Here is a 10,695-nt window from a genome sequence, read left to right on the forward strand (position 1 = left end):
CTGGAGTGAGGCTGTATTTTCTGATGCTGTCCTGAGCACCTGCTGCGTTGTTGTGGAAAGGCACTATGTTATTTAAGCGTTTTGTTTCTCTCGCGTCTTTTTCTCCCCAGGTATTGAGCCTAAAACTGAGTGAGGCAGAGCAGCAGAGGCAACGCCAGGAGGAGCTGGAGCATTTGCATAAGGAAGAGGGCCAGGAAAGATTGTGTTGCCTTTTTCCAATCCAGGAAGAACTGCTGCAGTTTAAGAAGCAGATTGATCTCAACTATAGACACAAAGACTTGCTGAGAATAGATCTTTCTGCATGTGGTAATCGAGGCAACCAAACCTATGGACTGGCGTCAGGACTCATTCCCACCATGAATGAGTTGGAGGCTCTAGAGTTGTTCTTAACTTTGGTTGTCATTCCTTCATAAAGCTTCCAGTAGTTTTTTTCAAAGGCAGCTTGTTATGAGGCTGTTAAATAAGATGTCACAGAAACATTTTTAGATATTCATCCTATAAAGCAGCTAATTTAAAAGAAGAACTTTTTTTCTATGGCACTTCAGCTGTTCTCTTGAAAATGGTTTATAAAAATGTATGAGGATTTCTACAGGAGAAAGATTCAAATTAAAATACTGTAAACTCTTGATGCTGTAAAGCTCCTTTTTGAGACAGCCATGGAAACAGGGTGGTTCATAAATTGTTAAATACTGAACATCTTATGATTCTCCCATACCCATAAGCTTTTTTACAGTAACTAGGTTTCCTTGAAATTTTTTTCCCCTATGTAAAGTAGGGGAGACAAGTCTTTAAAAATAAAACACTATGATAAAGATAATTCTCTGTTCCAGCTCATCACAGCTGTCTTTCTGCAGAGGATGCAGTCTAGGTGTGTTATTAAATTCTGGTTTTTAAGATCTTATAAGATTTAGTAACAGACTAACATTATTTACAAATAAGACCAATGTTTTGTACAAATAAAGGAGATGGAGATATTTTCACCAAAGAGGACAAAATGTGCAGTTGGCTCCCAGATTTTCTGAAGATTAATGCTTCAAAGACTCCTTGCTCTTGCTCTTGGGCCACAAACAGTGGAATAAAAGATTAATGGTATGTTACACCCCATGTTTCTTCATAGAGAGGTTTCCCTACTCAAGTAGATGTGCCAATACTGTACGAGCACTGTAGAGAATGTGAAGGCTGGTGTCCTCAATGCAGCAAGAAATGATATGGATCTTTTTTTCCTTCAGCATTGCTGAAGAGTATTCTAAAACTGAAAATGTACAAAATATACCAGTAGACAATAAGAAAGGGTATATAGAATTGTTACAGTGACAATTATTCTTTCATGAATAATGAATCAAAGAGAAACAGAACGCCATTTTAAGTCAGGGAAAATATTAAGTTGACCCAAAGCAGTTTATTTACATTTGGCTTTTTTATCTGAATACTCACCAAGGAGTCAGTTACTTCTTTTGTACCAAGTTTCTCATGCTTTATTTTTTTTTTTTACTTCTCCTACTTTTAATCACTGAGCTTGCAAACCTATTATGTTCAGGAAAAAAACTCCCATCAAATTAAAGGCATATTTGCTCTCTCATTTTTCCAGGGGAAGCCAGTTGCTCACACCTACTGTTTGAGCATGTTTCCTAGTCAGCCAGACCCACTTTGAGGGCAGTGATGGTTAAAAAAAACAATTATAATTAAAAATACCTTCTGGTTACAGCCTCTACCTTTAGTTTTCCTGAGTATTGTATAGTTATATAGTTATATTTGGATAGTTCCCAAATATTTTTGGGAAGACCCTGGAGTTGGTGGCTGCAGTAAGTAGCTTTTATTTAGATGGGGATTTCAGCAACCTGGTCTAGTGAAAGGTGTCTCTGCCCCGGCAGGGGTATTGGAGCTAGATGAGCTAATTTAAGGTCCCTTCCAGCCCAAACCATTCCATAATTCTGGAGTCTCAGTGGCTGTGACAAAACGTGGTAATTCAAGTAGAACTTCAGAGCTTGGACTTTGTGCTGAATAGGGACCACATGCAGAGAGTAAGACTGGCTGCCTGCAGTAATTAGGCACAATTAATAGAGTTTGCTCAGAAGGCATTTTGCACATACAGAATGGTTAGCAGCAATGAATAATTTTGGATATAAGCCTAGAATTAAAAAAAAAACCCAAACAAAAAAAACCCGCAGTGCACTTAAACCAACACCTTAGAAGACTTTGTAAGATGTGAAAAACCTGATTTTCTTGTTTTGTTGAAAAAATAGAGTGTAATTGTTAAAGAGCAGAAAGCCAGCTTTGATTCGATAGTGGAAATATCACAGGACTCAAGCAAACTGCTGTGTAAAGTCAGAGCTTTTTTTAAAAAAAAGTGTTAATTGTATGAATTAATCATGGTTTACAGACAGAAAACTGTGAAAGCTTTGCTTAAATGAGGTCTTATCAGTGGTATGTTTTTGCAGCAGCCTGCTTTTCTTTTGAAGTAAACTACTATCTGGGCATATTAAGTGATACGTTTAAAAAAATAATTTAGTTGCATTTAATTAGCTAACAATGGTCACATGATGAGTAACTGCATTTTCTCTAGTGAATTCATAAAGTCAGTAAATGTTAATTTGTTACTTGTCACCACACAATTCCCTTTTCATATAGAGATTTTTGACCTTGGAGTTTCAGGGGCACCAATGGAATTGCTTTTGGTCCCTCTGGGTGTCTCTGTGTTCAGCAATGGTGCTCAGTCCACCTGTAGCACAGCAGCAGGGGCAAAAGCCTCTCAGCTCTTCACGTGAGACAAGCTGCCATCAATCCTCAGCCCTCTCTTTTTATGTGGGAGAAAAAAACTGCTTTCAGAGTGAGAGCTGAGGGAAGGATGCTTCCAAACTTTGGAATGGTTGGGATTTTGCTGGTTTCCCAAGCCTGCCTTCCTGGAGCCTGCCCACCACCTGAGCTATTTGGTCTTTGCCTCACAGCTCCCAGTTCTGAAGGGACTCTCCCATTTTGGCCCACTGATTTCCTCCTAGCACCACCTTCCAAGTTGTCCCACAAGCCCTTGGAAGGTCCTTTTCATTCTTTCTCTACATCAATATTAGGCAGTTCTCTGTGGCTTGCAGATATGCCCAGGGAAGCTGCCAGAGATGTGTCACAGGCCTGAGAGGCTTCTTGGACATGCGAGAGCATTGCAGCAGCAGGCTGATGTGTGTGCAGCTGGTTTGTTGCTTGGCCTTGCTCACTTTTTTTTTTAACAATCCTAAACTTTGGAGGCCCACATCCCACCTTGTTTTGTGGTGAACTTGTGAGGAAGAAGCTATATGAATTTATTTCCTGAGACTCGGTTTGCAGCAAGGCTGAGGTGTGGTTTTTTATTCTGTAAGCCCTACAACCTGCTGGTTGTTAGCCATGCAGTAAATAGGGAAAATGACAGGCTTTCAAACATAGGCAACTACACTGCATATTGAACGCAATTATTCATCAATATAATCTAAATATATTGATATATAATTTCACACCTGTGCTGTTTTCCAAGTCCCCGGTGTCACAACAACTCAAAAGGGGGCATGATGTTCATTATAAATTCTTGTCAGGCTGAATAAAGCACCAGACCACGTGTCTGTGAACTCCTATGCTCATCTGAGTTTGACAGCGTGAGAAAAAGAGCCAGGGAGATTTATCCACTTCCTTTCATAGTTTACCCGGTGCACATCTTATACAAAAGAGATTTTTCAAGCTGTTCATGCCATACTGTTTGGACTTTTGCAGTCAGCCCTTTTGAGCCCTCCAAGAAGTGAGTAGGGGATGCAAGTTGATGCAGGCACACTGAGTACAATTCTCAAGGCAGAAAAGGAAGTTGGCTCAGCACAGCACTGCCCACCTCCTCAGAACCCTCTCTTCCAATCACAATTTTCCTGTGTCAACAGTCAGAACGTTTGAGACAAAATGTGCTTGTACCTGGTCTTCCACAATAGATGATCCTGATAAGGTATTATGTTGTCATGCACAACACTAGTGTTTTACACTATAAATAAATTTATTCTAGTAAAACAAATTGTTAAAAACATGGAGCTCTATAATATCTTGTGAGATTTTTAAAGGAGAACTTCATTCTTATGTCTCTTGAAGAACTGCTGGCCTGAAGGGTGAAACATGCAATGAACACCACAGGTCACCAATATAAGGAAAGCTACTTGGTTTACCTGAAGTCATAGAGTCATAGAATGCTTTGAATAATAGAATGGTTTGTGATTGAAGGGATGTTAAAGACCTTTTTGTTCCAACCCTTCTGCCATGGAAAGGGACATCTTCCACTAGCCTAGGTTGCTCCAAGCCCTGTCCAACCTGGCCTTGAACAATCCCAGCAAAGGGACAGCCAGAGCTTCTTTGGGCAACCTGTGCCAGTGTCTCACCACCCTTACAGTAAAGACTTTCTTCCTAATATCTAATCTAAACCTACCCTCTCTCAGTTCCCTTTATTCTATCACTACATGCACTTGTTAAAAGTCCCTCTCCAGCTCTCTTGTAGCCCCTTTAGGAACTAGAAGGAACTCTAAGGTCTGCCAGAGGCTTCTCTTCTTCAGACTGAACAAGAGCAATTGTCTCAGCTGTTCCTCACAGCGGAGGTGCTTTAGCCTTCTGATCATATTAGTGGCCTCCTCTGGACTTGCTCCAACAGGTCAATGTCCTTCCTGTGCTTGGGGCCCCAGAGATGGGTGCAGTGTCCCAAATGGGGTCTCACCAGAGAGGAGCAGAGGGGCAGAATCACTCCCTGCAGAATCATCATCCTGCCGCCCACACCGCTGGGGATGCAGCCCAGGACATAGTTGGCTTTCTGGACTGCAATCACAGCTTTGTTGACCCTGATGAGGTTCCCATGGGCCCCTTCTTGAGCTTGTCCAGGTCCCTCTGAATAGCATCCCATTCCTCAGACGGATCAACTGCTCAGCTTGTCACCTGCAAACTTGCTGAGGGTGTGCTCAATCCCACTAAGTCCTTGATGAAAGTATTAAATAGCACTGGTCCCAGTAGGGACCCCTGAGGGATGTCACTTGTCACTGATGTCCGTTGTGAAACTGAGACATTGACCACTACCCCCTGGATGTGCCTGACCAACCAATTCCTCATCCACTGAAAAGTCCACCCATCAAATCTGTCTTTCTCCCATTTAGAGCAAAGGAAGTTGTGGGTGACAGTGTCAAAGGCCTTTGATAGAGCTCCAGAGAGATGACATTTGTAGCCTTTCCCTTATCCACTGGTGTAGTCATTCCACTGTTAGGCACGATTGGATTTTTTTCCTTTTCTCGTGACGAATGCCTGATCAGTCTTTCACTCACAATGCCTCAGAAAACATCACCTTGATGCTTGTTCAGAAGCTCTTCCATCACCACAGCTGCAGTAGGATTTCCTGTGTGAGAAGGCACTGCTGGAATGGCCCTGGGGGCCCTTGGCTGATGGTGGGGCATGAAGGTCAGGGAAAGGCACCAGAAGGGGGAGAAAGCAACACTCAGAGTCTTTGCCAGGGAAATAGCAATTTATTTCTTCTTTCTTGGCTAAGGAGTTCCTGAAGCCCCGTTAGTGCTGCTGCTGGGGTGGCCTCTTGATGGGCTGGGAAGAATTCCGGAGGCTGGAGGCTCTCCTCTTTCGGCCACGCCGGGGTTTTCTAGGTGAATGTTTCCTGCCCTGGCCAGGAGCAGAGGGGCTGAAGCCCTGACTAGATGGACCTGGCACCACCACCACCTGCCCTGGCTCCTCCTGGGGCTGGTCCTGCTCTGAGAACATGGACATAGAAGGGGGGCAGCTGGGACTCCCTTGAAGGCTGGTCTCTGATGTAACAGCTTCCTCCTCCACGTCAGAGCCTGTGGGGCCACTGGCCAGAATCACCTCCCGGGAGCTAGTGCAGCTGGAGCTGCTGGAGGTGATGCTGGCATGATAGAAGCACAGTAGCCTCTGGGCCTCCTCACTGCACTGGCCTGAAATGACATCAATGATGCCATGGACAAGCGATGTTGTGTGCCCATTGAAGAGAGGTTCCAGCACCTCGACCAAGACTTCTGCATCTGGACCGCAGACACAGAGGCCATGCAGGATGGAGCCCTCTGCAGCCTCTACTCGCCACCACTGGTTCTGATAGACTGCTGCCAGCCTCCGGCGCAACCAGGGCAGCACAGGGTCCAGCAGTTGCTGTTGCCTTCGGAAAAGTTCTGCCCAGACCTCAGGCAGAAGGCCACCCATGAACTCTGGCCCTGCAGACCTCTGCTCAGATGGGGAAAATGTCCCCTCTGGAGAAGACAGAGGGGACACCATGGGGTCATCAGAGCTGTTTTCAGCAAGGTGGAAAGGAGCACTCCCTGCCTGGCTACTGTTCTCTCTTGTCTCTTCTGGAGCTGTGATGGCAAACTGTAGATAGTCCCGTTCACTCCGCTCAGAAAACCTGACACTCTCTATAGGTTTGCTGCAGAGTGGGCACCCTGGATTTGTTTTTGCCCACCGCAGGATGCAGCTCAGGCAGAACTGATCATGGCAAGGCAGAGCGGAAGCCACATCATTCCGAGTGTTGTGACAGATGGGGCAGCTCCAGTTCATCCCTGTGGCCATATCTAGTTGCTGTAGCAGGTGGGGGAGAGCTGAGGACCAAGAGTTGCTCCCATGTGCAGGCACGCTCAGCTGAAGTCCAGGCTTGAGCTAGACTGGCTCTGCTGGTGCCCAAATATTAGCAGTGAGGGATGTGATGTCACAATCCACCACTCAGTGATGTCATCCTTCTCCACCATCCGGTGATGTCTCAATGGAACATTTGCCCCTGCATTCCCTTCACGCCTCCACACACCCATCTCAGGCTACTGCAGCTCCACTTTCCACTTTATCTTGTCACCCATGATGAATCAAAGACCCAGAGAGCTGGGTGGGAATTCTTTCAGCTCACGATTCAACTGGGCCAGGTGGGCAGTAAAAATTAGCGCTAGGGAGGTGTTTTTCAGTAAATGCATGCTTGCTTTTATATCTGAAAATTAGTGTAAAGGGGAGTGATTACTACAAAAGCTCTTCTCAAAAACATGGATAGCTGGGTAGATAGGTAGGTGAGTAGGTGGGTAGGTAGGCAGATAGATGGACAGGCAGACGGACAGACAGACATTAGAGCTATATATATAAAACATTAGAGTTGTATATATAATCAAGACAGAGATCCAATGGATGGGTCTAAAAGGAAAAAGTACAAAAATCATACAATAACATCTCAGTTGCATGTTATCATGAAAGAAAATAAGCAGTATTTCAGGAAAGTAGTAAAGCTGTGATTAGATTTGAGGCAAACGAACACTTGTGCTAATACGTAGATACACAACAGGAAAATTTCACAGATGGTAGAGGGCTGCATTATTTAAAAACTTTATCCGTTTTGTTTGCCCAGCTCACTGGTTCTTATTCATACCCTCCTCAAAATTCATTAATCTGATACCACTGAAATAAATGGAGTCAACTGAACTCTTCATGGGGAGAACCTGTCATTAATGACTGATCTAACACGACTCAAAATTATTTAATTTTGTTTACTCAGTCAGATACTTTTCTAATAGATTTGCTCTAGTGGACCTAAGGTTCCTTTTGCAAATCATTTTTGTGCTCCTGAAACTGTATTGGTTGATCAGTAATATTTTTTATTCCACTGAAAAATAAATTAGAAGTAAAATACTTCCACTCACCATTTAAGTTAAAACATGACATTATGTGTGCAATTTTAAATCAGACAGTTCAAAATGAGCAGGTAAAAGCCTAGTGCAGCAACAGCATTTTCATGTGCTTTAACAGGCTCCAAAAGAGTTGCCCTTGCATACGGGCAAACTTAAATGTAAAAGAGACAGCTGCAGTGTATCACAAAGAAAATATTCTTTACCACTTTCTCTTTTTCCTTCTTAAGAGCATTCTAAGGCCCCACACCTTTGATCTGGTGAAGGGAATCAATGCCATATACAACTAAGACTGCTTACTGAAGTCATGACAAATTAATTCCCTGTTAGAGGTGCTGAAATTGATTTTCGACACCCCAGCCTGTGAAGCAAGATTGGTCACTTGAGAAAGCAGCAATGGTAGCAGTAAAATCAGTAGCATGTGACAAAGAGGGTGCACTGAAGCAATGATTTAGCGAGTTAAATATATAAAATGGATTGTTGGAATCAAAAAAGGTTTAAATGTGCTTTGGATTCCATGGCTCTGTAGGAATGTACAAGGAACGCGAACAAACTCCTTGCTCCAAGATAACGAGAGGGAAATGTTTTCTTGGAGTTTCTGTGCACCCATCCCCCCCCCCCCCCCCACATGCACAGAGGTGTTGTCCAAGCTGAAAATAACTGCAAATGGTTATGTGAATTAGGTGCTGATTGTCCAAATGCAGGCAGACCTTTTTTTTTTTAGCGATCTTGCCACTTTCCCGGTCATTTGCATTGCAATAGCCAAAACAGAAGGATATAAATTTTGCATCTGACCTCTGATGACTGCAAATAATCAGAGTTTCTGATAAAATAAAGCAGTCACTGGTCATGCTAACAGAACATTGCAGTTCCCCGTTGAGCCTTGTAGTATCTGTTCCTTAACACAAACGGACTTGCTGCTGCTGGCAACCAACATGTTGGAAGTGGTTAACACAAATAGATCGAGTACCACTCACCACTTGCCCCATCAGACTAGCAGGAGATATATAATCTGTCCTCCAGGCTCTCATATTCTCAGTATATATGTATTTTGTCAGAAACTGACCGATGACCTAATTTAAACCACATCTTGTTATTTTTTTAGTAGCTTAGGGAAGGGAAAGCAAGTAGAAAAAGTTGGGGAGAAAATATCTGTAAGCTCTGTCTAGGATCTCTGGATTAGTTTTCCTTATTCCCTAGCAGCAAACTGTAATCCAACATCAAGCATGGAAGAATGTCTGTAGGATGTTCCCTGAGAAAACTCCTGACAACTAGTTCATCTGTAATAAGAAGTGAAAAAGGATATTTTTCCCTATTATTTGCTGGTACTATCCTTCTCTCATATATAAAAGTGATACAGAATATTACAGAATAAAAATTCGAAATAAATAAATGTACCTTGGTTCTCTTCTCTTCTCTGATGCTGTTCTAGCTATGCTTAATGAAATATTACTTTATTTCTTGTTAATTAGTAAATGACTCCTAATTTTCTGCATCACATGCAATTTTACATGCAACAGAAGCTCTCTCAGCGTGCCCTTTTCTAACATATGAATGTCTAAACAACAGATATCAGGCCCAGCGTTTCCTGCTGTGAATATTCATCACAAGGAAATACAAGAAAGTCAGTTAAATCAAATGCCCATCTGCAAGGACTTTTTGATATTAAGAGAGCAACAGAAGCTGCAGCCAACAGCAGAAAAATCAATGGAGCAAGCATTGAGATGTTTTCTGTCAAACACATCCTAAAATAATGTGCAGAATTGTGGCTGCATTCACTAGACAGACAATGGACTTGTATATGTGTGCTTTATAACATGGCACAAAGGCAAGACCTACTTGAATCACACTGAATGAAGCAGTTGATGTTCCTCACTCCAGGATATGACAATATAGAGTCATAGAATCCTTTTGGTTGGAAAAGACCCTTAAGATCAAGTCCAACCATAAACTGAAAACCCAAGCGCAAATCCAATTATTTAAACCTTATGGCTTTTCATTTAAACCTTCCCTCCTTCAGGAAGGGAAAATGCATTACTTTCAAAGGTACAGGACAAATGCTTATGCCAAGAACGAGGTTCTGACAGCAAAACAATGAAGGAAATGTCTGGCGACATGTGGGGTACAATAGGAGCCTGTCCTGGGATGTCTTCTGTTTACCCAGTGGGCAATAGGAAAAGCAAAGGAGAGCCATGTGAGGTTTGCTAAACTGGGGAAGAGGAGGAGGGGTCAGTCGATATGTGCAAGAGCAGGCTGCCACCTTCAGGGACCAGAATAGAGGAGAGGAATGAATTAAAAAAAGATCCCATTAAATTCAGCAAGGATGAACAGCCAGACTAAGAGCAGAGATTATCCCTTCCAGCTCAGCACTTGTCAGAACACAAATGGGTCTTCTGTCCAGGGACCCACATCCAGGTCCTGACCCACAAGTCAGGACAGACATTGGGAAAACAGAACAAGTTCAGGGGAGGCCACCAAGACAGTGAGGCTGGAGCACTCACGCTGTGAGGTGAGGCTGTGGGTCCAGGCCTGGCTCAGTCTGGAGCTGAGACAGCTGTAGGACATCTGAAAGCACTATAGGGATGGGATCGAGAGGCAGAGGCTGTAGGGATGGGATCAAGAGGCAGAGGCCAGGCTCCTCATGGAGCTGCCTGGCAGGAGATGATAAAGTGGCATCAGCTGAAACTAGAGAGGCTTGGGTTGGAGGTAAGGAAAAGCTTTTTCCCCACAAGGACAAGAGTGAGGGCCCCGAGAGGTTGTGCTGTCTTGGAGGATTTCAAGCCTCAACTGCCTAAAGTCCCAGGCAATGTGGTCTGTGCAGATGAATGTCTCTGCTTTGAGCAGGAAGCAGAAGATCTCCTGATCTGCCTTCTAGCCTGAATTATTCCTCAATTGGAAGGTTTGGGAAGGGAAGGTTTGAGAAGGTTTGGGAAGGTTTGGGAAGGGAAGGTTTGAGAAGGTTTGGGAAGGTTTGGGAAGGGAAGGTTTGGGAAGGGAAGGTTTGAGAAGGTTTGGGAAGGTTTGGGAAGGGAAGGGAAGGTTT

The 10,695-nt window shown here is 43.6% G+C and overlaps 1 protein-coding gene across 1 annotated transcript in view; it reads left to right on the forward strand.

Annotated features, from left to right (window-relative positions):
* Window positions 1–863: 863 nt before the first annotated feature.
* LOC108506593 overlaps window positions 864–10,695 on the forward strand; it is a 24,889-nt gene continuing 15,057 nt past the window's right edge. The window contains exon 1 of the mRNA XM_017833775.1: window positions 864–868. The gene's annotated coding sequence lies outside the window, so the exon portion shown is untranslated. The remainder of the gene's footprint in view (window positions 869–10,695) is intronic.

This window comes from Lepidothrix coronata, unplaced genomic scaffold (genome assembly GCF_001604755.1).
Source record: "Lepidothrix coronata isolate B3197 unplaced genomic scaffold, Lepidothrix_coronata-1.0 Scaffold220, whole genome shotgun sequence".
NCBI lineage: Eukaryota > Metazoa > Chordata > Aves > Passeriformes > Pipridae > Lepidothrix > Lepidothrix coronata.